Source organism: Schistocerca cancellata, chromosome 1, assembly GCF_023864275.1.
Source record: "Schistocerca cancellata isolate TAMUIC-IGC-003103 chromosome 1, iqSchCanc2.1, whole genome shotgun sequence".
NCBI lineage: Eukaryota > Metazoa > Arthropoda > Insecta > Orthoptera > Acrididae > Schistocerca > Schistocerca cancellata.
In genome coordinates, this window is record NC_064626.1 from 950,679,635 (window position 1) to 950,707,339 (window position 27,705).

Genomic DNA, 27,705 nt, shown 5'->3' on the forward strand with positions numbered 1-27,705 from the left:
TTTCCTGGTGTCTGATAACGGTTTAATACTGCTGTCTTAGCACGCTCCACACATCTCTCTCCGAAACCAGTAAAAAAAGTGAACTCTTCTAACAGGTCTTGTCGGGCCCATCGGTATTCATCGACCGCCGTGTATTTAGTTTTGATCGTTGTCCTGTACGATCTGAATGCATGTCCTCTAACTCTAGTACAAACATCTTGCTTTTAACATGTTCGCCTCTCGACAGATTCTATGTGAAATATTTGCTGAAGTTCCTGTTGACAGATATATACAGTATATGACTTCGGATGGCTGACTGGCATGTTAACTCGTTGCTAATTCTTGCTTTGACTAGAGGAATGAAAGATAAAAAATTAATTATACTCAATCTTTCACCACGTTTATCATTCCAGTTTGCACTCCGTTTAACAGTCCAGATTCTAGTTGCTCTCTGTATACGAGGGGCGGCAGAACCGACTAAACAGTCTTAAGGAGCAAAAATAAGTAAATCTGGATGTGTAGAGAAAAAATGTTTTTATTTTCTAAATTAGTACACTATAACACTTTACATTAATTTGGTTTAGAAAATAATGTCCTCAAGATGGCGGCCGTTAGCGTCAATACATTGTTGTAGACGATCCCTGAAGTTTCGAGCAGCTCTTGCACACACATCGCGGGGTATCGCATTCACTTTGTGTATAATCCGCTCTTTTAACTCTGGTAGGGTGTGAGGGCGGCTTTTGAAAACCTTTTCCTTTAGATATCCCAAAAGAAAGTAGTCTCAAAAGCTGAAATCTGGTGACTGCGCAGGTCACCCGACATCACACCTCAAAGAGGCGAGGCGTCCCGGAAACATTTCTCTCAAAACATCAAGTGAAGTTCGAGCTGTGTGAGCAGTAGCTCCATCCTGTTGGAATCACAAGTCCCCCAGTCCATGTTCTTCAACAGTCTCGTCCATTCTGGGTTGCAGAAAATTTTGCAACATTGAAACATAACGTGTGGAATTCACTGTCACGGTCACTCCTTCCTCCCAAAAAAAAAAAAAAATAGTGTGTGACGTACCACACTGTCACTTAGGGAGAATGCTGCGGTCTTTCATGAATAATTCTGGGGCTATTTTCAGCTCAGTAGCGAGAGTTTTGCTTATTCAGGCACCCACTAAGGTGAAAATGTGCCTCGTCACTACTAATGAAAGCTGCATTCGGAGGTATCTGAGCAAGCATTTGCTCACACAGATTTTGACGGTTGGCATAGTCTGCAGGTCGTAATTCTTGAGCAATCGTTATTTTGAAAGGATGAAACTTCAAATCGCGTTGCAGAGTCCTCCTCCAACTGCGGTCTGAAATCCCCAATGCAACAGCATGTCGTCGAGCAGAACGTTGCGGCGATTGTTGTACTGCTGTTCTCACCCGCTGCACATTTTCTGGCATTCTGATGGATCTACGTCGGCCATGTGTGCCACCAGTTTCCTCCTATTGCCGAACCCAGGACCGAATTGTGATTGCATTAGGAATGGCATTGTTGAATGGAATATTGAACTGTCGCCGGAAAGCTCGTTGTGTAGCGATCACAGATCTGTTGTTTTCATAATAAGCGCGAATGGCTAAACCAGGATGTTCACCGGTCCAGACCATGTTGACTACTGAAATGAGGTCAACGACTGAACAAAGGCAGACCACGTGCAACTGCCTACCCCCACCACATCCCCAGCGATAGTCGATAGAAATTGCTCAGTCGGTTCTGCTGCACCCTGTATTACCTTCTTTGTTTTGAAAAGTGGGAAAATTCTGTATTGAGTTCTAGTGTGTCTTACCCTTAATTTACGAATGCCAATTGGTGGCAGTATGTGCCTTAATCTGATGGCTACACCACAGTGAATTAAGGTTTGAGGATTGTTGAAGGAATAATACTCCAATTTAATTTAAAATCTCGGAAAGCGTCCTTTTCGGTGCGTCAAATTTGATGTTTCCTCTGCACGTGTGCGAAGTTCAGAACAATTCTGACAAATGACAGAGCCATAGTGAACCATCAAAATGACGTTTATGTAAAAGAATCGTTGCAAGGAACGTGCTATAATTGATGTCTTACCAGCGAAAAAGGAAACGGTGATGAACATCCATAAACTTTTGTGTGCAGTGTATGGTAATGATGCAGTTGACAGGAATTCTGCTAGGCGACGTTTAAAGAAAGTTACAGCGTAAGAAGTGCAGAAGCGGGGCCCTGTGATCGGCCACGGTCTGGAAGTACCGTCACAGCCCAGTGCTCCCTACATGGTGAATTGTGCGGATGCCTTTACTCGCGAAGAAAGGCGCATCACAAAACCACAGCTGGCTATTGGTGAGTATTGAGTATAGGAAGTACATGTGCACTGACTGAGACTGTTTGATGCTGAGAGGTGTGTTCAAGATGGGTTCCACGAATGTCACAACAGTCGACTAGATTCCTCTGAACTGCTGGAACAGTTTGAGGTCGATGGAGAGGCCCCTCTGCCACGGATTGTTACACGGGTCGAAACCTGGGTACATCACATAGAGCTTTACAGGGATTTACTGTCTTACCCAAAGTCTTACCCATGGTCATAGAACGTGGTGGAGACTAAGTAAAAAAAAAAAAGCACATTTTAAATGAATGTTGATTGATGATGTCACCAAAATCTAACTCTTAAGAATGAATATGTTCTGAGAAAAACTGTGAGGCATTATGTCTTGAACGACCCTAGCATCAGCAAGCAGGTTCAGATGGACGTTCGTTGGAGAAGTTACACAGATATGAAAAGATTTGCATCAAGCCATTCTTCGAACACTAGCGACAGTTACCAATACCTGCTGCTTACAAATGATGTATTTTCCTTTGAGAGTACTCCAGAGCTATCCACATTAATTGTTTAATGGCATGCGCATCGCGTACGTTTAAGTAGGGAAATAGTCCATCGGCCAGCTCACAGGCCAGCCAGGAGATTCCCAGGAGTGTTCCCAGAGAAGAAGAGGGTTCGTCTGCACAGGTAAGGTGTGTTGCGTCTTCTCCAGCAGGTGTGGCTGGCCAACGGCCAGCACGTGCGGCCGCCGATGCGATCTCACGCGGACGTGTACACTGCGTGTGCGTGGAGAAGTAATGGCCGGCCGCCTTAATTACGGCGTGTGTGTGTGTGTGTGTGTGTGTGTGTGTGTGTGTGCGTGTGTGCGTGCGTGTGTGTGTGGATACGCACGCGGGCCTTTGTTCGCCGCCCACAGATGGGGAGATAACAGCGGCGGGTCTACACGCTACCTTTACCTGCCGCGAAATGGCCACTGGCCACCGGATCGTCAAACAAAGTTCCTGCTTCACACGGCTAAGTGAGCTCACAGCTCGTTTCTTTTTCATTAAGACCGGGATATTTTTGGAACAGCTCTACGAACAACAGAAACGTACTGATTTTCTCCGCAGCTCAGGAAGTCGGCCACTACGATACTGGAAGTTCAGCTAAACTCTAGCTTCAAAATGAAATCCTATTTTATATCACCACTCACTGGTACAGAGGCTGTGAGACACAGTAAACGGATTTCACCTGTTCATGTAAGTTCAATAGGAGCATTTCATCTTTCAGTGTTCATTGCTTATAGTGCAACCTATTGTTGTCACACCAACTGTGATCGGACTGCCGACGGTAATATATATAGTCTAAGCAGATTAGGTCGGTAATGCGCAAGGATTTCTAACTTAAATAAACAGGTAGCCATACATAAAAATACCGGGTGATCAAAAAGTCAGTATAAATTTGAAAACTGAATAAATCACGGAGTAATGTAGATAGAGAGGTACAAATTGACACACATGCTTGGAATTACATGGGGTTTTATTAGAACCAAAAAAATACAGACGTTCAAAAAATGTCCGACAGATGGCGCTTCATCTGATTAGAATAGCAATAATTAGCATCACAAAGTAAGACAAAGCAAAGATGATGTTCTTTACAGGAAATGCTCAATATGTCTACCATCATTCCTCAACAATAGCTGTAGCCAAGGAATAATGTTGTGAACAGCACTGTAAAGCATGTCCGGAGTTATGGTGAGGCATTGGCGTCCCTAGAGATGTCGGTCGATCACGATACACTTGCGACTTCAGGTAATCCCAAAGCCAACAATCGCACGGACTAAGGTCTGGGGACCTGGGAGGCCAAGCATGACGAAAGTGGCGGCTGAGCACACGATCATCACCAAACGACGCGCGCAAGAGATCTTTCACGCATCTAGCAATACTTTTTTTTGTTTTGCTTCTAATAAAACTCCATGTCATTCCAAACATGTGTGTCAATTTTTACCTCTCTGTCTACATTATTCCGTGATTTATGAAGTTTTCAAGTTTATACTGACATTTTGATCACCCAGTACATATAACTGAGCAAACTGTCAGTAGGTCCATTACAAAATGAGGCTTTAACCACGAATGACTGATACTGTTAACGTGATTGTTGGAAAACAGAACGCAAAATGACTGTTTTTAGAAGAGCTTGATGCCTATTCAAAGATAGGCGAAGGAAGGGTTTAGGAAATTATAAAGGAAGCTATTACATTTTATTTACAGCATAAAGACAGGAATAACACATAATACCTGTACACATTTGCTGGAGCTATTGCGTGTAATTGTTGAGTACGTATCCTTTAACTCTCGCAATGCCAAGGGAGAGGGGAATTACTTTATGCCCATCTTTGAAAATACTGTAATCTAGTCACTTACTTTGTCTTTCAAAATTTTGAAAAAAATATTTATTGTTTCGAATGAATTCTTCTACCAGATTCGGTATGTTATAAATTTTTTGGTTAAAGCTAACACAAAAATTTGAGTCCCATTAATAGATGCCATTTTCCAGAATAAATGTGGTATTCAGTGTTTCCAGGTTCATGCCCTTACTTATGCATTATTCTCTCTTTAAAAAATATGTTGGGAGTAAAAGTCAACAAAATTAAGGAAATCTGCGTTTTTAAACTTTTTTAGTGGTGGTCAAAAAGTCGATAGCACTCGTTATGAAAATGTGTTGATATTCCTAAGAGTTTGGTCAAAGGTGACTTCAGGTTCTAGACGCTATTTTCACATCTGTAACTCTTTAATAAATATGTTTCTTAACATAATTGATCAACAGTTAACGGATTTTATTTTTTAAATCATTTTTAGGGTGGGCATTAAGTGCTCTCCACCCCCTGAGTAACGGCCGTTATGGAAAATCCCTTGGTATTGCTAGGGTTGAATGTCATAAAAAGCAGGTTTTACTTTCTGTAGCATAATTTTCAGCGTGCACTTTTATCTCTGGGATTTAACAGAGACTGTGAGGAATTTACTAGAAACTCACATTTTATAGTTAGTATAGATCGCCGACTAAGTCGTTATTCCAGTAAAAGAATACGCATCTGGGAAAGGAATAATAAGGGCTATAAGACAATAAATTTCCTTTTCTGAAACGTAAATTTTCAGATTCGAATATTCTGGAGTTTAGGAAAGAGGTATTTTGTAATTTTCGGTGAAGGTAATATGTAAAGAAGGGGATGAGGGCTATCCAATTCGGTACGTCAGTTCAAAAATAAATAACTTTTAATGGGGTCACGTCTTCAATTAAACAACATTCGTAAATTTCGAATACTTCTTCAAAGAAAATTACTCTACAGCTGCTACTTATACCGTTGTTATCAGCAGCATCTAAATTATATACTGAGTAATGAAGTACAGAAGAATACAGCTTCGAGAAGAATTTGTAGACTTCATGTATACAAGTTCTACAAAGAAAGAACAGGTATTTTCATTAGGAGTGGAAATGTCGTATGTTGCTTCGTTGCAAGGTGTGTGTGTCATGGTTGGGCGGTGTGCGGTGGGCGGCGCGTGTGTGTGACTCTGTGGCGCGGCTCGGCTCGGCGCGGCGTGGCGTAGCATGTCGGTGTGCGGCGGCAGACAGTTGGGCGCCTGGCGTGGCGAGCGGCCGCAGACGTGCTGGCGCCGGGCCGCCGCCTCTAGCCTGCCCACTCCACAGTCCGTGGGCACGCCGCCGCTCCCACTAAGCGCTGTTCTCTTCAGGGACCACTTGTCACCTACGACACGGTATTCAGCGAAAAGTGTCGCTACCTCACGTGCGGTAGAATCGAAAGAAAACTATCGAAAGGCAAACACTGACACATTCAGGTATAGTAAGTTGTCCTCGATGGTGAGCGTTCATCGGAGGTGAGGGTATCACCTGGAGTGCCCCAGAGAAGTGTGGTAGGTTCGCTGTTGTTTTTGATCTACATAAATGATCTTTTGGATAGGGTGGATAGCAATGTGCGGCTGTTTGCTGATGATACTGTGGTGTACGGGAAGGTGTCGTCGTTGAGTGACTGTAGGAGGATACAAGTTGACTTGGACAGGATTTGTGATTGGTGTAAAGAATGGCAGCTAATTCTAAATATAGATAAATGTAAATTAATGCAGATGAATAGGAAAAAGAACCCCGTAATGTTTGAATACTCCATTAGTAGTGTAGCGCTTGACACACTCACGTCGATTAAATATTTGGGCGTAACATTGCAGAGCGATATGAAGTGGAACAGGCATGTAATGGTAGTTGTGGGGAAGGCGGATAGTCGTCTTCGGTTGATTGGTAGAATTTTGGGGAGATGTGGTTCATCTGTAAAGGAGACCGCTTATAAAACACTAATACGACCTATTCTTGACTACTGCTCGAGCGTTTGGGATCCCTGTCAGGTCGGATTGAGGGAGGATATAGTAGCAATTCAGAGGCGGGATGCTAGATTTGTTACTGGTAGGTTTGATCATCATGCGAGTGTTACGGAAATGCTTCAGGAACTCGGGTGGGAGTCTCTGGAGGAAAGGAGGCGTTCTTTTCGTGAATCGCTACTGAGGAAATTTAGAGAACCAGCATTTGAGGCTGACTGCAGTACAATTTTACTGCCGCCAACTTACATTTCGCGGAAAGACCGCAAAGATAAGATAAGAGAGATTAGGGCTCGTACAGAGGCATATAGGCAGTCATTTTTCCCTCGTTCCGTTTGGGAGTGGAACAGGGAGAGAAGATGCTAGATGTGGTACGAGGTACCCTCCGCCACGCACCGTATGGTGGATTGTGGAGTATGTATGTAGATGTAGATTCTAATCATTGATCAAAATATTAGACATATACCCGTATAGCTGGAACGCCTGACACATATCGACTCTCGCCTTTGTCTACACTGAAGAGCCAAAGAAACTGGTACACCTGTCTAATATCGTGTAAGGACCAGCGAGCACACAGAAGTGCCGCAGAGGACGTGGCATGGACTCACCAATGTTTGAAGTGGTGCTGTAGGGAACGGACGCCATGAGTTCTGCAGGGCTCTCCATAAATCCGTAAGAGTACGAGGGAGTGGAGATCTCTTCTGAACAGCATACTGCAAGGCATCTATGATATGTTCAGTAATGTTTATGGGTTCAAATGGCTTGCCCGTTTCCAAATTTTGCATTAAGTTGCGCTGAGGTTACTAAAAATCATTTTTTTACGTAACAAAGTTTCAAAAAATGGTTCTGAGCTCTATGGGACTTAACGTCTGAGGTCATCAGTCCCCTAGAACTTAGAACTACTTAAACCTAACTAACCTAAGGACGTCACACACATCCATGCCCGAGGCAGGGTTCGAACCTGCGACCGTAGCGGTCGCGTGATTCCAGACTGAAGCGGCTAGAACCGCTCGGCCACTCAAGCCGGCAATAATGTTTATGTCTCGGGATTTTGGTGGCCAGTGGAAGTGTTTAAACACAGAAGAGTGTGCCTCAAACCACTCTGTATTAATTTTGGACGTGTGGGGGTTTCGCATTCTCCTGCTGGAATTGCCCAAGCCCGTCGGAATGCACATGCACATGAATGGATGCAGATGATAAGACAGGTTGCTTACGTACGTGTCACCTATCAGAGTCGTATCTACACGTATCAGAAGTCCCATATCACTCCAATTGCACACGCCCCACGCCATTACAGAGCCTCCAGTAGCTTCAGCAGTCCCCTGCTGACATGCAAGAACCACGGCTTCATGAGATTGTCTCTCTACCCCTACACGCCCATCGTCTCGTCTGACCAGGCGACATGTTTCCAGTCATCAACAGTCCAACGTCGGTGTTGACGGTCCCAGGCGAGGCGTAAAGCTCTGTGTCGTGCAGTCATCAAAGGTACACTACTGGGCCTTCGACTCCGAAAGCCCATATCGATAGTGTTTCGTTGAATGGTTCGCACGCTGACACTTGATGATGGCCTAGCCCTCAAATCTACAGCAATTTGCTGAAGGGTTGCACTTCTATCACGATGAACGATTTCCCTTCAGTCGTCGTTGGTCCTGTTCTTGCTGGATCTTTTTCCGGCAGCAGCGATGTCGGAGATTTTATGTTTTACCGGATTCCTGATATTCACGGTACTCTCGTGAAATGGTCGTACGGGAAAATCCCCACTTCATCGCTACCTCGGAGATGCTGTGTCCCATCGCTCGTGCGCCGACTATAACACCATCTTCAAACTCACTTAAATCTTGTTAACCTACCATTGTAGCAGCAGTAACCGATCTAACAACTGCGCCAGACACTTGTTTTATGTAGGCGTCGCCGATCGCAGCGCCGTATTCTGCCTGTTTACATGTCTCTGTATTTGAATAAGCATGCAAATATCAGTTTCTTTAGCTTCAGTGTCTAATGATGTAGGTCCAAACAATGAATTAAAATGTCTATAAGCACCGAGATTCTAACCCGTATCCCCTGTGTAAAGGACAGATATGCTGTACACTAATCCATACCGGCACTGCTAGTAGGGTAGTCCATGCAGTTGTGACATCCGCAGTGTGACTGTGACGTAACGGATAGCACATTTGCTTAAGCAGAAGAACCAGGTTTGAATCCCAGTGCTGGCACAAATTTTTATTCATTACTTTGGCTCACATCATTATCATAGAGGAAGATTATGCTAGATAGTATCGACTCCATTACCTTCATCCCTGGTTTTTAAATTTATCTATGCCGTGTGGCTAGGGCCCCCCGTCGGGTAGATCATTCGCGTGGTGCAAGTCTTCCGAGTTGACGCCACTGCGGTGACTTGCGCGTCGATAGGGATGAAATGATGATGATGATGATAAGGACAACACAATACCCAGTCCCTGAGCGGAGAAAATCTCCGACCCAGCTGGGAATCGAACCCGAGCCGTTAGGTATGACATTCCGTCGCGCTGACCACTCAGCTACAGGGGCGGAACAATTTAAATTTCTCTCTCTCTGTCTCTCTCTGTCTCTCTCTGTCTCTCTCTCTCTCTCTCTCTCTGTGTGTGTGTGTGTGTGTGTGTGTGTGTGTGTGTGTGTGTGGAGAGAGAGAGAGAGAGAGAGAGAGAGAGAGAGAGAGAGAGAGTTGTAAACTTATAAGTCGATCGCCCAGAGCAAAGTCGCAAGCGATTGGAGAAAAAGCATAGGTGACGTCTTTATACAAGAATAGTAAAAAAAAAAACGGAGCCTCAGACTTACAGACCAGTATCCTTAAGGATATATCTTGACCATATTCTCAATTCGAATATGAGAAATTCCTTTGAGGCAGAAATGCTTATGTCCACAAATCAGACATGGACATGTCATACTGCGCAAAGGAGCGTCAGGTTGGAGTACCTAGCGTAGCCTATAGTGCTACTCTGTAATTTCAGTAGAGTGACAGTATAATTTTATGCGCAGTAGGTGCTACATAAACAAGTTGGCAAATTGATAAAATGATCAGTAAATAGACAGAGCAACCAGACACATTTTATTTCACTTCGCTATGCCGATACCACTATCGAGCGAAACTCAGCGGTAGACGCCGGCCCGTATGACCGAGCGGTTCTAGGCGCTTCAGTCTGGAACCGCGCGACCGCTACGGTCGCAGGTTCGAATCCTGCCTCGGGCATGGATGTGTGTGATGTCCTTAGGTTAGTTAGGTTTAAGTAGTTCTAAGTTCTAGGGGACTGATGACCTCACATGTTAAGTCCCATAGTGCTCAGAGCCATTTGAACCATTTTTTTCAGCGGTAGACGTCCATTACCTTTACGTATACCGGCTATCATACAGTTCACATGTACAGACGTAAAGCGAACACGATTTCCTTTGTTAGTGAGCTTTGTTGGAAACCGGCAACAGCATATTAAAGTCATTGAAGGTGATTTTAAAAATGACCTCTTAAGAAGAATTCGGAGAAGTTTCATGTATGAGCAATTTGCTCCAAGAGGCTCCTTTTCTTGTTTACTGTCTCTCTCTTTCTTAGGGCGTATCCCGTAGTACAGGATCTGCTGTTCTGTTACTTTGTCTTTTCTTACTTAATTTGGACTTCGTGGTCGGATGAACTATCTGGCGACACGGTCATCAGTTAACCTAATGGAGGGAAGTCATGTGAGCCATCTGAAGGACTCGTACGAACCTACAGGGCTATTACAAATGATTGAAGCGATTTCATAAATTCACTGTAGCTCCATTCGTTGACATATGGTCACGACACACTACAGATACGTAGAAAAACTCATAAAGTTTTGTTCGGCTGGAGCCGCACTTCAGGTTTCTGCCGCCAGAGCGCTCGAGAACGCAGTGAGACAAAATGGCGACAGGAGCCGAGAAAGCGTATGTCGTGCTTGAAATGCACTCACATCAGTCAGTCATAACAGTGCAACGACACTTCAGTTCAACTAACTCCATTCGGCGATGGTATGCGCAGCTTAAAGCTTCTGGATGCCTCTGTAAGGGGAAATCAACGGGTCGGCCTGCAGTGAGCGAAGAAACGGTTGAACGCGTGCGGGCAAGTTTCACTCATAGTGATGTGAAAGATTCAGTGTTTAAACCTCCTCTACCAAGAAACGTGCCAGAACTGCGAGCTCGCATCAACAATGCTTTCGAACTCATTGATGGGGACATGCTGCGCCGAGTGTGGGAGGAACTTGATTATCGGCTTGATGTCTGCCGAATCACTAAAGGGGCACATATCAAACATTTGTGAATGCCTAAAAAAACTTTTTGAGTTTTTGTATGTGTGTGCAAAGCATTGTGAAAATATCTCAAATAATAAAGTTATTGTAGAGCTGTGAAATCGCTTCAATCATTTGTAATAACCCTGTATTTCTGTGTAACGCATTTCGCATTTCCTGAGGCGGAGCTTGGGTACCAGTCCAGCATTTGCCTAAACAAGATTGAAGAACCGCCTAGAAACCACGCTCTGGTTGGCTGGTGTGTCAAACCACTGGTCGTTAATCCGCCGTGCGAATTCTCGCAGGTCTGGCTTACATCCTCGTCCAAGATGCCAGCGCGCTGTGCACTAAGCTATACCAGCATATCACCTTCGCTTTTAGTTCACTTTTTCTTTATTTTCCTTTGTGTCTGTCTCCTGTTGTATAGTTCTTTCGTACACCTCATCACTTTCTATCGAACGGACACGACAAACCTGGCGTCTTATCTCAGATTTACACTTCGAACAGTGAAAACTATTTCGTAGTTTGTGATCAAAAGTATCTAGACACACCCAGAAAGTTTTACATATTAGGTGCATTGTGCTGTCACTTACTGCCACTCCATATCAGCGATCTCAGTAGTCACTAGACATCGTGAGAGAGCAGACTGGGGCACTCCGCGGAACTCATGGACTTCGAACGTTGTCGGGTGATTGGGTGTCACTTGTGTCATACGTCTGAACGCGAGATTTCCACACTACCAAACATTCCTGGTCCACTGTTTCCGATGTAATAGTGAAGTGGAAACGTGAATGACATGTACAGCACAAAAGCGTACAGGCCGACTTCGTCTGTTGACTGACAGACCGACGACAGTTGGAGAGGGTCGTAATGTGTAATAGACAGACATCTATCCAAACTATCACACAGGAATTCCAAACTTCATCAGGATCCACTGCAAGTACTATGACAGTTAGGCAGGAGGTGAGAAAACTTGGATTTCATGGCCGAGTGGCTGCTCATAAGCTACATGTCACGCCGGTAAATGCAAAACAACGCCTCGCTTGGTGTAAGGAGCGTAAACATTGGACGATTGAATGGTGGAAAAACGTTGCGTGGAGTGACGAATCACGGTACACAATGTGGCAATCCGATGGCAGAGTGTGGGTATGGTGAATGCCCGGTGAACACCACCTGGCAGCGTGTGTAGTGCCAACAGTAAAATTCCGATGCGCTAGTATTACTGTGTGGTCGTGTTTTTCAGGGAGGGGGCTTGCATCCCTTGTTGTTTTGCGTGGCATTATCACAGCATAGGCCTAGATTGATGTTGTAAGCACCTTCTTGCTTCCCGCTATTGAAGAGCAATTCGGGATGGCGACTGCGTCTCTCAACACAGTCGAGCACCTGTTCATAATGCACGGCCTGTGATAGAGTGGTTACACGACAATAACATTCCTGTAGTCCACTGGTCTGCACAGAGTCGTGACCTGAACCCTATAGAACACCTTTGGCATGTTTTGAAACGCCGACTTCATGCCAGGCCTCACCGACCGACATCGATACCTCTCCTCAGTGCAGCACTCCGTGAAGAATAGACTGCCATTCCCCAAGAAACCTTCCAGCACCTGATTGAACGTATGCCTGCGAGAGTGGAAACTGTCATTAAGACTAAGTGTGGGCCAGCACCATACTGAATTCCAGCATTACCGATGGAGGGCGCCACGAACTTGTGAGTCTTTTCAGCCAGGTGTCCGGATACTTCTGATAACAAAGTGTATGTCATGCTACCTCTAAACCTGGCCCAGTTTCCCTCATAACGTTTCCTCATTTCCTGTAGGTCACGAGTTACGTGTGGTGGCTCTTTGAACCGGAGTTCCGTGTACTGCTTTCTGCCTCTCGGCACTTCGACGTGACTCAAAAGAGAGCACAGGAGCTGTAGAGTAATTTCTCAGAGTTCCTCCGCCTCATAGACCGCCTGTATCGACCACAGTTGCCGCGACACGGGGAATTCCGGGGAATTCGCGATGCCGCGTTACCTGCCAGCCAGCATCGACCCCTTCGGCAACAGTCAGCGGGCGAAAGGTGATGGAAGGCTGTAACAGCGACGGAGTTACTCGCCGCCAGCTGTATTTTCAAAGAGAAGGCGGCAGGTGGAAGAAATCATAATGACAACAGTAATAATAATAGTAATACAACCTATCTGGAAACAAGTCACTTCGCGATACCACTCACCTAATTTCTATTGGTCGATCTCGCATCAAGCAACGCATCGGAACAAATTTACTGCAAACGCCTCTCAGAGAACTCGGTAAGATGAAACAATGTCGCTTTTTACCACGCTATGTACAGTTGTTTTACAGATAAAGCTACGATGTTGTATACTAAAATTTCCGTTTTTGTAGTTTAATGGAATATAAGAAATTGTCTAATTTAATTTATAATATTAGTTCTCAACTATACTTCTTGCTTTGTATATATTTTTCTGGTAAAAGTTTTTCATTTATTTTCAGTGCTGTTTCATTTAACCGCAAATGGATGCTTGTTACAATTTTGTCATCCGCTCCATCAAAAATAACAGTAATGGCAGCAACAAAATGTTTTTATTATAAGTGAAGGCAGTAGCATCTTGATGTTGACCGTCGAAATTTAGAGACCTGAAATTAGACAGAAACGAACTTTAAAAATGCAATGCATTTAACATGAACTCGGTTGCGCTACACAGCAAAGCATATGTCTATTGCCGGTCCCAGTTGCAATGCCACGTATTGAAGATAAAATCTGGTCCATGTTTTAATAAATGCTGTTAATTATGGAAGAACGTATCCCATACACACTTAGGAATTGTTGTTGATGTTATAACCTTCAGTCAGACGAGTTTCGCACATCTCTCCACGCTAGTCTGTGCTGTGCGGGGTCCCTCTGTATGTGCACAACGTCCGTACTCGACATCCATTTTAACCTGATTACTGCACTTAAGCTTTGGTCCCCATCTATAATTTGCTCTCAGCACTTCGTCCGTTGAAACTTCCTGGCAGATTAAAACTGTGTGCCCGACCGAGACTCGAACTCGGGACCTTTGCCTTTCGCGGGCAAGTGCTCTTGCCCGCAGAAGGCATAGGTCCCGAGTCCGAGTCTCGGTCGGGCACACAGTTTTAATCTGCCAGGAAGTTTCATATCAGCGCACACTCCGCTGCAGAGTGAAAATCTCATTCTGGACTTCGTCCGTTACCTGATCCACCATTCCTTGATGCCTTGGGATGTGTCCTGTCAAGGAGGAGGAGGAGGAGGAGGAGGAGATTAGTGTTTAACGTCCCGTCGACAACGAGGTCATTAGAGACGGAGCGCAAGCTCGGGTGAGGGAAGGAAATCGGCCGTGCCCTTTCAAAGGAACCATCCCGGCATTTGCCTGAAGCGATTTAGGGAAATCACGGAAAACCTAAATCAGGATGGCCGGAGACGGGATTGAACCGTCGTCCTCCCGAATGCGAGTCCAGTGTGCTAACCACTGCGCCACCTCGCTCGGTGCGTCCTGTCAACCATCCCCTATTTTCGTTTAGTTGTGCCACTAACTTCTTTCTACCTAATTTCGATTCGGTACCTTTACGTACCGATCTAATCTTCAACATTCTCTTCTATCACATTTTAAAGGCTTGAATTTTCTTTCTTGTCTTAACTGTTTACCGTTGACATTTAAGTTTCGCACAAGGCTGCACTCCAGACAAATACCTACAGATAAGTATTTTTCCACATTTACATTTATATTCGACGTTAAGAAATAGCCGTTTTTGAAAAATACTTTTCTTGCTATAGCGACTTTGCATTTTAATCCTCTCGGCTTCGGCCCAAGTAAGAAACTGATTTACTAGTTTTAATATTTAATTCTCTTAGTATCGTGTGATTTAATTCAACTACATTCCAATATCATTGTTTTATTGCTGTTGATCTCATGACATCATTCCAAGAGCTGTTCACGACATTCAACTGCCCTTAGAAGTCATTTTCCGTCTGCGACAGAAGTACACTATCTTCGGCAAACATCAAACTAGACTTTATTTCCTTTCTAAGTTGGTTTCCTTTCACCTTGCTCAGTATACAGCTCTAACAACATCGTAGATGACACATTCCCTTCTCCAGGACTGCTTCTCTTTCCTATAACTACAGTCTGGGTTCTGTACAAGTTATAGATAACTTTCTGTTTCCTATACTTTTCTCTGCTGTCTTATTTCGTAGAGTGCATTCCCTTCAACATTGTGGACAGCGTTCTCTAAATCTACAGATGCTCTCAATGTAAGTATGCCTTTCTGCACCCTATCTTTTATAATTCGTTGAGTCACTTTTGCCTCCTGTGTTCCTATATATCTCCGTAGCCCAAACTCATTTTCTTCGAAGTCCACCAATTTTTGTATTTATCGATGGAATACTGCTTGAAGTATTTTTACAAAAAAAAAAAATGGTTCAAATGGCTCTGAGCACTATGGGACTTAACATCTATGGTCATCAGTCCCCTAGAACTTAGAACTACTTAAACCTAACTAACCTAAGGACATCACACAACACCCAGTCATCACGTATTTTTACAACACTGGGACCACATCTGAGAAGTCCCACATTCTTTCCCCTCCCCCCACCCCCCAAACTATACTGGTTTATGTAATTCCAACATTTCATTGTTAAAAGGACCAGTAACTCAAATTTCATTATTACAAGTTTTGAACGAGACCATTCATTCTCAGGCCATTGCTACGGAAGTTACAATATTATTAAAGACAAAGAATGCAAAATGTTACAATGACCAATACACAGTATACAAATCTCGTACTAGTGCGAACGTCGAATATGACATAACTGTATTTCAAGTGATTTTGGAGCATGATTGCATGGTAAACAGCTAGTAACTAAGATCTCTAGAGTCTCTGTGAACACATTTGTAGTGCTGATAGTCAATAAGAGCTAGTTTCTTGAATGTACTACTTCTGTTTGATGGTCACGACATATTTGTTACGTAAATCTGTTTTATGGAGACTTCTTGTAAGTTTTTTGTTGGAATTACGCTCCAATGCATACTTGAAATGCAGGTGTATCTTTTTCGATATCTGCGTTACTACGAGTTGCGCCTACTGTATATTGCTAATTGTTGTAATATTTTGCAGCCTTTGTCTTTAATAATATTGTAACCTCAGCACGCAACAGTTTGAGAATAAATGTTAACGGTCGAAACGATCGCCACCAACAAATTTTATGCAACTGTGATAGGAACCCGAATAAATAATAACCTGATTTAGGTTTCCCTGAATCAGGCTCGTCCAAACTGTGTCCCTGGGGCGCTAGCGCCCGCGATCGCCCGCGGCCAGCGCCCCGGGCGAATTCGTATGTTGCTGCAATGGCCGGGCCGTGCCGCTTAGCTGGCCGTGCGGACCGCCCGAACGCCAGCCGATAGATATATTTGTTCGCCCGTTTTCCCTCCGGACAGAGGACGTCTCACAAGTGATTCAACTAGAGCTGATTGACCTACAGTGCCATATCCGCCTGAAGGACGGCTTTCTTATGTCTAAAACTTTGGATGACTTCTACAGCTGTCTTCCACAAGAGAAATATCCTCTTTTGCACAAGCACGCGGCCAAAGTTCTCTCAAGGTTTGGTTCCACGTATATTTGTGAGAACTTTTTCTTTCTTTTAAAGCTTGCTAAAACTAAGAACCGTTCATCCCTTGGCGGTAAAAATTTGACCAATTCTTTGAGGTTAGCAGTCTCACGGAATAGACAAAATCGTTTCCTCGAAAAAGAAGAACGTGTAAAATGTTAATTGTCTTCTTTAACAATGTTGACTGTAAGAATTAAAGAGCTTTATAACCTTAATTCTATTTTAATAAGTTTTCAGACTTGGTCAGTTAAAATTAATACGTACAAAACAGCAAACTAAGGATCCGATTTCTAAACACTGAAAAGGGATACAAAAAATTGTAGCACGAAGTATAACAAAAAATACTTACTTGTAACTACTAACAGTAAGAATGAGACCCTATATCCCTTACATAAAATTAATTCTGAAATAGAATATTTTGTTTACGTTAGATCTGACCGCGGGACAGTCCAACGCAGAGCAGTGCTGTGCGGTCTCTCTCTCTCTCCCCCCTATGGCGACACTAGCGACACACGGTCGCGGACGGGGCGCTGAACTACACTGTCTTGCGCCCCCAGGGCGCGGTCAAGACCGCCGGGCGCAGTTCTTGGATGAGCCTGCCCTAAATAATATTTTCAAGTGCTTGCAGAGGTCATGGTTCATTTCTTTCCCCATCCTGAACTGAAAAACTGCATACTTTCCGAGCCCTCCTCTAATCCATTTGTACAACAGTGTTTATAGTCAAGATGGAAAGATAAAATAGAGAAAGTAAACATGCTGTATAATACCACGAATGTGTTCGTTACAACTGGAGTATTTGAAAAATCTCTGGAACCTGTTCAATTAATAACATGAAGCGCACAATATTACTATCCTTTAGTTTTACTAGAGGTTTTACTAGCTGTTGAAGGCTACGAATGATTAATACAGCCCATGAAATTTATTTCCCGCATGTCTCAGGTTCGTAGGAATCCGGGTAATGAGATTTTCCACAAGGCGTGAGAAGGTGTTGTGAGGCTGCGTGGCGCGGGCATTCGCAGACCACCCGCGGTGCCGTTGCGTGTGGAGTTGTCCGCACACGGAGAGATCTGTGGAAGCACGGGGGAACAAAGAGAGGCCACAGAGAAGTTAATAACAGATTCCTATCTGGAGAGCAGCCAGTGTTTGTATTAGAAATCGTGCGTGATTGTGGATAGTGGCGCTTCGCGTAATTACTTGTAAAGAGTAATTAGGGTGAGATATTGGCTGCCTAATGAGGAAGGCTTTCCTCGCGTGGCCCGCTGACTCAGCGGTGCAGATGCGGACACGATAGGCTGGGGCAGCCGGTGCTGCACCTCGCGGCAGGCCGGCGCCACGTGGGAAAGAAAGCTTCTGCTGACTCGTTGCGCTGGCAACTCACCAAGAGCTACGATTGTTTCCATTGTGGAAGCAACTAATGGTCCTCAATGTGTCCTGTTAAAGACACTGGTATGTAAAATTATACTAAAATCTCTTCTTGGTTATCTCTGAGTCTTACATTCTCTGGCTGCCTTTGAAAACACAATTTGGGTAAGATACACACTTTTCTTTCGTTTATACTATAGACTCTGTAGGATAGTGCCTACACAGCCCGGTTATTAACCTTACGGAGAAACTTCCGAGAGACTACTGAACGAAATTCATTTTTTGATTTATCGTAAGACACGTGCCTCACATCTCATATGGCGGCAAATCCCTAAATTACTGAGAATTACACTTTTGTTAACATGGAAAAGTATTGCACTTGCAGCCACGCGGGATTAGCCGAGCGGTCTGAAGCGCTGCAGTCAGGACTGTCCGGCCGGTCCCGGCGGAGGTTAGAGTCCTCCCTCGGGCATGTGTGTGTGTGTGTGTGTGTGTGTGTGTGTTTGTCCTGAGGATAATTTAGGTTAAGTAATGTGTAAGCTTAGAGACTGATGACCTTAGGAGTTAAGTCCCATAAGGTTTCACACACATTTTATTGCACTTGCACGGCGTATTTTCTCCACGTTATTTGTGTCAGTACGTGCTCGGAAAAGTAAAGAGCCGGCCGGTGTGGCCGATCGGTTCTAGGCGCTTCAGTCTGGAACCGCGCAACCGCTACGGCCGCAGGTTCGAATCCAGCCTCGGGCATGGATGTATGTGATGTCCTTAGGTTAGTTAGGTTTAAGTAGTTGTAAGTTCTAGGTGACTGATGACCTCAGATGTTAAGTCCCATAGTGCTCAGAGCCATTTGAACTATTGGAAAAGTAAAGAGGGTCAGAGGGAAAGACTCGATTGTTAAATGCGGTAGACAATCGGAGGCAAAGTAAGTATATTTCCCGTAAAAGTTGTTATTTACCATTTCAGTCGTTAGTGGCTTTTTCATAGAATAACTAAACCAACACGATTAATGGCATGAAGAAGGTAAGTAGTGCACAAAGTAGGAAACTAACTATTGAACGAAAAGTACACTCCTGGAAATGGAAAAAAGAACACATTGACACCGGTGTGTCAGACCCACCATACTTGCTCCGGACACTGCGAGAGGGCTGTACAAGCAATGATCACACGCACGGCACAGCGGACACACCAGGAACCGCGGTGTTGGCCGTCGAATGGCGCTAGCTGCGCAGCATTTGTGCACCGCCGCCGTCAGTGTCAGCCAGTTTGCCGTGGCATACGGAGCTCCATCGCAGTCTTTAACACTGGTAGCATGCCGCGACAGCGTGGACGTGAACCGTATGTGCAGTTGACGGACTTTGAGCGAGGGCGTATAGTGGGCATGCGGGAGGCCGGGTGGACGTACCGCCGAATTGCTCAACACGTGGGGCGTGAGGTCTCCACAGTACATCGATGTTGTCGCCAGTGGTCGGCGGAAGGTGCACGTGCCCGTCGACCTGGGACCGGACCGCAGCGACGCACGGATGCACGCCAAGACCGTAGGATCCTACGCAGTGCCGTAGGGGACCGCACCGCCACTTCCCAGCAAATTAGGGACACTGTTGCTCCTGGGGTATCGGCGAGGACCATGCGCAACCGTCTCCATGAAGCTGGGCTACGGTCCCGCACACCGTTAGGCCGTCTTCCGCTCACGCCCCAACATCGTGCAGCCCGCCTCCAGTGGTGTCGCGACAGGCGTGAATGGAGGGACGAATGGAGACGTGTCGTCTTCAGCGATGAGAGTCGCTTCTGCCTTGGTGCCAATGATGGTCGTATGCGTGTTTGGCGCCGTGCAGGTGAGCGCCACAATCAGGACTGTATACGACCGAGGCACACAGGGCCAACACCCGGCATCATGGTGTGGGGAGCGATCTCCTACACTGGCTGGAAACCACTGGTGATCGTCGAGGGGACACTGAATAGTGCACGGTACAACCAAACCGTCATCGAACCCATCGTTCTACCATTCCTAGACCGGCAAGGGAACTTGCTGTTCCAACAGGACAATGCACGTCCGCATGTATCCCGTGCCACCCAACGTGCTCTAGAAGGTGTAAGTCAACTACCCTGGCCAGCAAGATCTCCGGATGTGTCCCCCATTGAGCATGTTTGGGACTGGATGAAGCGTCGTCTCACGCGGTCTGCACGTCCAGCACGAACGCTGGTCCAACTGAGGCGCCAGGTGGAAATGGCATAGCAAGCCGTTCCACAGGACTACATCCAGCATCTCTACGATCGTCTCCATGGGAGAATAGCAGCCTGCATTGCTGCGAAATGTGGATATACACTGTACTAGTGCCGACATTGTGCATGCTCTGTTGCCTGTGTCTATGTGCCTGTGGTTCTGTCAGTGTGATCATGTGATGTATCTGATCCCAGGAATGTGTCAATAAAGTTTCCCCTTCCTGGGACAATGAATTCACGGTGTTCTTATTTCAATTTCCAGGAGTGTACATCCAGTTCAAGCTGAAAGATTTTTTTTTTTTTTTTTCTAATCGTGGAAAAGTAAATTTGAACCGCCCGATGGGTATCAGTAACATTAGCAGTCAGTCTGAAATTTTAACGCCACTTAACGAAAGCGTTGATGACGGTGAACTGTGTGGTGACAGTGGTGGTAGAGTTTTGGAGTGGTTGTTGTTGATATATTTACTTCTTTCATTTCTGTGAATAAATAGCATCTATCTGATTTGTGTAGTTGTAATTCTAAGGCGACGACGGCATTTGAGTTTCCCTTCTACGTATGCCTTTCCCCATCCAAAACGCTACACCACGTAAGTCGAGGTTGTTACTTCCCCCGCCGCGATATGGTTCCCTTTTCGCATCAGAAAGATAAATGTAAACGAAACGCTAAGTTTCAAGCACGGATATTTGTTTAATTTATTGGTTCTCGGGCCTTGCCCATTGAATCGGCTCAGTAGTAATGCCACGACGATACGAAAGTAAGGACAACACAACACCCAGTCCCCGAGCGGAGAAAATCTCCGACTCGGCCGGGAATCTAACCCGGGCCCCTTCGCTTAGAAAATCCACCGAGGTACAGAGCTCCTGTTGATACGTTTTGTTTTAGGTAATTACACTCCTTGTAATATAGAATCTTTTGTAGGGAGGAGGGGGTCGGTATAGTCTCTAGCCTAGGGCGCGCCGTTCGCCGTCCGAAGACTGTATTAATGCAAGTCTCAACGATAGTCTATCCTGTATAAGCCTTTTCATCTCTTCGTGACCACTGCAGCCTACATCTATTTCGTCTTGCTTAGTATTGCCTAATACTTCTGTTCTGGTAGCAGTGACGACATGAATATTGTGAACGACGACTGACGTTTAATTCGTTTCCATAATCAACACGGAAGAATGTCTCTCTTGCTCTTATATTCGGAAAGTAAGACAAAAATGTATCGAATTATCACGCCGTGGCAAAAATGATGTACTTACGGTTCATCCAATTTCTCCGCATTCATCTAAGATAACGCAGAGGATATTTCAAAGCACAAAAAGAGAAAGTCTGACAGTCGCACACCGTCACGTTTCTCTCTCCCGACACAGCTGCTGTTACACCAAGCCCTAATTTTAGCAGAATCATACTAGGGCTATAAGCACTCGAATAAGAGCCAGATAGACAGAGAGTATTGTAAAGATCTTTGTAACTCATGTCGTAACTTTTCCTTTTCACCACTTTAAAATTATTTTTAATTTTAATTATTCATTGAACTTACATAATGGAAAATTATACTCGGATGACCCAAAACATTATGACCACCTGCTGGATAACATTTTTGTCCGTCTTTGGAACGAAATAGATCATTGTTTCTGCATATCAGGGATCCTACAGTTCGTTCGTAGGTTTATGGAGGTATGTGGCATTAGATGTCTATTCGCAGGTCATGCAATTCGCGTGAGTAACGAGCCGCTGATTTGCGTACGCGGTGACGGCACCCGACAGCGACCTACATGGGTCCCATAGGATTTGCATCAGGAGAATTTGGTCGCCGACGTATCAACGTGAGTTGACTACAATACTTCTGAAACCACTGTAGCACAGTTCTGGCTCCGAGACGGTGACAATTACACTGTTGAAAGATGTCATCGCTTCGGAGGAGATATCAAGCATGGAGGGATGCAAGCGGCTCGTAACTATCAGCGTGTCTTCGGTTACTACCACAGGTCCCATGCAAGTGCAGGAGAATGCCTCCCACAGCATAATACTGCTCCCACCAGCCTGCGGCCGTGGCACGTTGCATGTTTCGAGCCACCGTTCACCTCGATGACGGTGTTTGTGGAGACGACCATCGACCTAGTGTCACAAAAATGTGATTCACCCTAAGAGCCGACACGTTTCCAATGATTGACGATCGAGTCCCGATGGTCTCGTGTCACGGCAATCGTGATTGACGATGTCGTTGGGTCAACATGTGAACACGTAGGGGTGAGTTCCGCAATTTACGATGAACGGTGTGCTCCGAAACACTTGTACGCTTTCTGTCGGTGCTTACGACAATAGCACGTGAACATTCGACCGGCTTTGCCGTTTTCGAGATACTCGTTCGCAGGCTCTGCGTAATAATAATCTGCCCTGTGTCAAAGTCGCTTATCTCAGTGGATTTCCCCTTTTGCAGCCCATATTTTCACAAGAATGATCCTCCGCCAGTGTCTTTTCTGTTTACATATTTTTGTTGCCGTGTCACGTGGCTGCAGCTCCATCAGGCGGCATCCAACGCCGCCGTGGGAAGTGGGCATAATGTACTGGCTTATCAGCGTATAACTTTGTTGTAGTATCTGTGTAAGTTCTTTCTTGGGTACATGTTTGTAATTCATTTCCTATTTCCTCCATTATGGACCCATAACCATATTGCTATTTGGACTGATTGTCCCTCTTACTGACTCAGTCTCTTCCCTTTTATTATTGTTGAGTTGTTTATACTTTAAGTTCCTTGTGTCTACAATATTTGAAGACGACTGTTTATTTATACTTAAACCTTCCCCTTCTGTCATTCCTGAATTCCAAGACGTCAACCATTACATTGTCAAATTGTCTCCCCCTTCTTCCTCTCTGAAGATCTATAAAAAGCATCCTCAACCCTTTGTTTAGTATTCTTAAGTAATTAAATATGTGGTGTACCAATTTATTAATGGTATACCAATTCATCTCACTGTTTTTAAATTTCCGTTGCATTTATTATAATTAATTTGTTGTACTAACTTCTGCGAGAACATCCTTTATTACCGCACACAAGCTGGTTTCTCCGCAACCTGTTTAGTCCCGTCGTTTTATTCGCCGTTAACCCCAAGGTTTATCTGAAGCAGCTCTCTCTTCTTAGAAACTGGTAGCTATCCTCTTTGTCAGAACAATTGCTGCAGCCAACGTCATCAGCTATCTTTCTTATATACTCATACCGAGACCTGCACTGCTAGTGTTTCCCACCACCATCACGTCAAATACTGATACATTATGTTCTTTACTAGGCATTCCTTCTCGCTGACCCGTTACACAATTTATTCATTCATGACACATCAGTTCATATGATCTTGAGTAGTTTCCTGTGACACCACACGTCATAGGATTCTAATAGTTTTATTTTTGTCTTCCTCACAGTCCATGTTTCGCTCTTACACAGAACTGTGCTCCGAATATAGCATTTCAAGAGTGTTCTCCCGGCTCTAACAAATATTTCTGGATATTAGTAGTTGCTTCTTTTTGTGGAGAGCCCTGTTGTTGCTTTGTAGAATACTTGCTTCTATCTCTTTCTGCATCTCACTCCTTTATCTGCTGAACTTCGGTCAAACAATATTTATTAAGTTCATCAGCTCCTAAGCCTCTGAAAACTTTAGCTGCAATAATCTCATTCGAATTCTGAGGCTAGTAGGTATAAAATACAGGGAGTGAAAGGTCATCTACATCTTGTACAGAAACCAAATTGCAGCTAAATACGTCAAAGAAAACGGAAGGGAGACGATATCTAAAATAGGAGAGAAAAAGGGTTATAGTCTGTTCCCAATATTATTCAACCTGTACTTTAGCAAGCAGTAAAGGAAAGAATGCAGAAATTTGGAAGAAGTAATAATAACTTGAAAGTTTGGCGATGATATTGTTTGACGATAACATTGAAATACAGTTAAAGTCGGGAAAGGACTTGGAAGATAAGTTGAATTGGATAAATATTGCCTTGAATACATCTTATAAAATGAATGTCAACAGAAGTACAACAAGTAAAATGGAATTCAGTCGGGACATGCTGAGGGACTCAGATTAGGAAATCATACACTGGAAATAGTAATGTTTAATATTTGGGTAGTAAAAGAAGTAACGATAGCCAAAGAAGAGAGGATACAAATTGAAGATTGGCAACAGCAAAAAAACCGTTTATGAAAAAGTAATTTGTTAAAATCCATTCATATATGAAATGAAGATCAAGCTGCATTTCTGTCTGTATGTTCAGGCTAATGCCAGGAACTATAGTACTCATTTTCATACGGTTTTCACTAATAGAAAGAGGGAGGTTTGTGTAAATAATTTATTAATATTTCGTGTAAATTGGCTAAATCATCATGAATTAGTACGTCGAAACTCTGAAAACGATCCCATTGGCATCTAGCAGCGAAAGGCAGAACTCCTCGGAATGACGGTAGCTTGTGTGGGCTGGTACTGCAGACGGATAGGTTTAAGCAAATGTCCTGTGTCCCTAGAGCGCCCTTGCCACTGCCGGCATACTTTTCTTCTCAAAATGCAAAGCACAACTAGGTCGTTTCTTGATAGTGGATGCTGCGTACCAGTCTTTTGTGCCAGGAGGTGGGTGCTGGAGATGGACGACTGGCAAGTGGCCCTATTTCGCACAGAACTGGCTCTGTAGTCGACCGGAATGGGTGGCACTTTAGCTTGCAGCTCTCATCATTGCCACGAGATCTTATTTGAAACACAAATTAAATGTAGGAACAGACAACATTCGTGCCTCCTGAGAACTTCCATGAGGCCGCTGCTTTAATCGGTTGTGCTAGATTAAAGTGATGTTATTCAATTACGTAATGTTGTTCACTGAATTTTGATCATATCTCTATGCGTTGGCCCATAAATAAAATTAGCGCTACGCAAGACAAGTCGTTCAGCCACATATACTTACTGTTAACCACGGGAAGTCAGAGCAGGTCAGTAGTCGAATATAAATTTAAGTGTCAGGAAGTCTTTTCTGAAGGTATTTCTCTGGAGCGTATCCCGGCATAGAAGAGAAACTTGGACGAAAACAGTACAGACAAGAAGCTTTGATGTGAGGTACTGCAGAAGAATGCTGAAAATTAGATGGGTAGTTCGGATAACATCTACATCTACATCCATACTGCGCAAGCCACCTGACGGTGTGTGGCGGAGGGTACCTTCAGTACCTCTATCGGTTCTCCCTTCTATTCCAATCTCGTATTGTTCGTGGAAAGAAGGATTGTCGGTATGCCTCTGTGTGGGCTCTAATCTCTCTGATTTTATCCTCATGGTCTCTTCGCGAGATATACGTAGGAGGGAGCAATATACTGCTTGACTCTTCGGTGAAGGTATGTTCTCGAAACTTTGACAAAAGCCCGTACCGAGCTGCTGAGCGTCTCTCCTGCAGAGTCTTCCACTGGAGTTTATCTATCATCTCCGTAACGCTTTCGCGATTACTAAATGATCCTGTAACGAAGCGCGCTGCTCTCCGTTGGATCTTCTCTATGTCTTGTATCAACCCTATCTGGTACGGATCCCACACTGCTGAGCAGTATTCAAGCAGTGCAAGCAGTGGGCGAACAAGCGTACTGTAACCTACTTCCTTTGTTTTCGGATTGCATTTCCTTAGGATTCTTCCAATGGATCTCAGTCTGGCATCTGCTTTACCGACAATCAACATTATATGATCATTCCATTTTAAATCACTCCTAATGCGTACTCCCAGATAATTTATGGTATTAACTGCTTCCAGTTGCTGACCTGCTATTTTGTAGCTAAATGATAAAGGATCTATCTTTCTGTGTATCCGCAGCACATTACACTTGTCTACATTGAGATTCAGTTGCCATTCCCTGCACCATGCGTCAATTCGCTGCAGATCCTCCTGCATTTCAGTACAATTTTCCATTGTTACAACCTCTCGATACACCACAGCATCATCTGCAAAAAGCCTCAGTGAACTTCCGATGTCATCCACCAGGTCATTTATGTATATTGTGAACAGCAACGGTCCTATGACACTCCCCTGCGGCACACCTGAAATTACTCTTACTTCGGAAGACTTCTCTCCATTGAGAATAACATGCTGCGTCCTGTTATCTAGGAACTCCTCAATCCAATCACACAATTGGTCTGATAGTCCATATGCTCTTACTTTGTTCAATAAACGACTGTGGGGAACTGTATCGAACGCCTTGCGGAAGTCAAGAAACACGGCATCTACCTGTGAACCCGTGTCTATGGCCCTCTGAGTCTCGTGGACGAATAGCGCGAGCTGGGTTTCACATGACCGTCTTTTTCGAAACCCATGCTGATTCCTACAGAGTAGATTTCTAGTCTCCAGAAAAGTCATTATACTGGAACAAAATACGTGTTCCAAAATTCTACAACTGATCGACGTTAGAGATATAGGTCTGTAGTTCTGCACATCTGTTCGACGTCCCTTCTTGAAAACGGGGATGACCTGTGCCCTTTTCCAATCCTTTGGAACGCTACGCTCCTCTAGAGACCTACGGTACACCGCTGCAAGAAGGGGGGCAAGTTCCTTCGCGTACTCTGTGTAAAATTGAACTGGTATCCCATCAGGTCCAGAGGCCTTTCCTCTTTTGAGCGATTTTAATTGTTTCTCTATCCCTCTGTCGTCTATTTCGATATCTACCATTTTGTCATCTGTGCGACAATCTAGAGAAGGAACTACAGTGCAATCTTCCTCTGTGAAACAACTTTGGAAAAAGACATTTAGTATCTCGGCCTTTAGTCTGTCATCGTCTGTTTCAGTATCATTTTGGTCACAGAGTGTCTGGACATTTTGTTTTGATCCACCTACCGCTTTGACATAAGACCAAAATTTCTTAGGATTTTCTGCCAAGTCAGTACATAGAACTTTACTTTCGAATTCATTGAACGCCTCTCGCATAGCTCTCTTCACACTACATTTCGCTTCGCGTAATTTTTGTTTGTCTGCAAGGCTTTGGCTATGTTTATGTTTGCCGTGAAGTTCCCTTTGCTTCCGCAGCAGTTTTCTAACTCGGTTGTTGAACCACGGTGGCTCTTTTCCATCTCTTACGATCTTGCTTGGCACATACTCATCTAACGCATATTGTACGATGGTTTTGAACTTTGTCCACTGATCCTCAACACTATCAGTACTTGGGACAAAACTTTTGTGTTGAGCCAACAGGTACTCTGAAATCTGCTTTTTGGCTGGCTCTGAGCACTATGGGACTCAACTGCTGTGGTCATAAGTCCCCTAGAACTTAGAACTACTTAAACCTAACTAACCTAAGGACAGCACACAACACCCAGCCATCACGAGGCAGAGAAAATCCCTGACCCCGCCGGGAATCGAACCCGGGAACCCGGGCGTGGGAAACGAGAACGCTACCGCACGACCACGAGGTGCGGGCATCTGCTTTTTTTTTTTTTTTTTGTCACTTTTTCTAAACAGAAAAATCTTCCTACCCTTTTTAATATTCCTATTTACGGCTGAAATCATCGATACCGTAACCGCTTTATGATCACTGATTCCCTGTTCTGCGTTAACTTTTTCAAATAGTTCGGGTCTGTTTGTCACCAGAAGGT